Source organism: Caretta caretta, chromosome 8 (genome assembly GCF_965140235.1).
Source record: "Caretta caretta isolate rCarCar2 chromosome 8, rCarCar1.hap1, whole genome shotgun sequence".
NCBI lineage: Eukaryota > Metazoa > Chordata > Testudines > Cheloniidae > Caretta > Caretta caretta.
Genome location: NC_134213.1, coordinates 49335689 through 49337750, shown reverse-complemented (window position 1 = coordinate 49337750; position 2062 = coordinate 49335689).

Genomic DNA, 2062 nt, shown 5'->3' with positions numbered 1-2062 from the left:
TATGAATGGCCAGTTTCTTCCTTGTTATAAACTTTTCAGTACGTGGGAGAGGAGCAGGCTGGGCCCGGAGAGCCCTCAATCTTTAATAAATGGGTGGTTCTCCCCATCCCACTCTTATCCTAGTGGACGGGCATGTCAAACTTCCTGCTGGGGTGTGGCAAATGTTCCCACTCACTCATGGGGTCATAATGCCACCCCTTGAAATGTGGCCTGCCTCACCCCTCTGTTATGACTGGGGAGGCTGGGCCATATTTGAATGAGTGGTGTTACAATGCCCACTAAAACGCTGAGGCTCAAATTGAGAAATACTGCCCTGAAAGCTTTGGATATTAAGGTACACCTCTACCCCGATAGAACGCTGTCCTCGGGAGCCAAAAAATCTTACTACGTTATAGGTGAAACTGCGTTGTATCAAACTTGCTTTGATCCACTGGAGCACGCAGCACCCACCCCCCTCTTACCCCCCCGGAGCGCTGCTTTACTGCGTTATATCAGAATTCGTGTTGTATCGGAGTAGAGGTGTAGTGCTTTTAAAAGGTTTCCTAAGATATGCAAAAATAGACAGCCGGATCAAAAGACTGATTTACTTAAAGTAGAATAAGTTTATTGGAATCAATGTATTGATGGTCCCAATTCCATCTAGATTACATTGGAAAGTCCCATTTTGTAAGGGGGATGGCTCGAAATTAAATAAATAAATTTTGCATTAGAACAATGCTAAATTAAGGCCTAACTCTGCTCTATGGAAGTCAATGGCAAAACTGTCAGGGTATATCTATATTGCAATATTGTAAGACCAGGGTTCAAACTTAGGCTCAAGCCTAACGCCCACTTTCATCTGCACACACATCATGCTAACCCAAGGCTCGGAGTGAGGATCCTAGGACTTCACAAGGGTGGAGGGTTCAAACCAGGACCTGAATTCTACTAACCCTGGTTTTACAATGCAGTGTAGAGAGCAGTTGCCCCTTACATCCCACTGTTGGCCTTCAGGAAGTTCTAGTCTCTAGGCAGGACCCCAATACACATGAACAAATTTCAGTAATTTAACTGGGAAATTTTGGCCTAGTAGCTGTGGCAGAAACATCTCTGGGTGATGGTACATGAAGCACCTGACAGATAGAAGAGTTGCATGACCCCACTATACTGCTTTGAAATGGTATTGACTTGTCAGACTGAAATCTGTTTGTTCACCAGTAAAAGGACCTGCCAGTCAAAGTTGTAAATACCTGTCAGTTCCTAAAAGGATTTTCCCCATAAGCAAATAGGTTTGTTTGTTTTTTTTCATCAGCTCTGCAAATAAGTCCTGAAAGCTCCATGTTAGTTACACTTCATTCAGAATTACGGAAATCCACAATGAAGGTAACCCCAACAGCCATCACTCTTCCTCTAGCCCCTGCTAATCAGCCACCCATATTAAAGGCTTAAAGAATTCCTTTATCTACTTCATTTGCACAATGACAGGTTTCAGAGTAGCAGCTGTTAGTCTGGATCTACAAAAAGAAAAGGAGGACTTGTGGCACCTTAGAGACTAACATTTATTTGCGCATAAGCTTTCGTGAGCTACAGCTCACTGAATGCATCTGATGAAGTGAGCTGTAGCTCACGAAAGCTTATGCTCAAATAAATTTGTTAGTCTCTCTAAAGTGCCACAAGTCCTCCTTTTCATTTGCACAGTTACTTTGTGGAGTTGAGAAACTGGTGTGGCTTTGGTTTTGTGCATCTGTCTCCTGTATAAGTGTGGTCTCTGATCCTTAACTTTTGCTCCACTACTGAATAGGTTTGTAGCTAGATGTCTCTGCTATACTTCACAGTGCTCTTATCCTGTCAGTACCACCACAGCCAGAAGCAATTTACTTGCATGAGTATCTTTGGCTCAGTCTATTCACAGACTTGCCAATAGGTAGAGTCCAGAATCCCTGCAGTTTGCCACCTAGGCTCATAGGAAGTTACAGGAGTAAGTCAGAGGGATACTTTTTGCCAGAATCATGGAAAAGACAATAGGTGGAGGATGGAGGGTTATATAATGGGTATGTAGGTGTTTGCATAGTAGCTCTCCTTC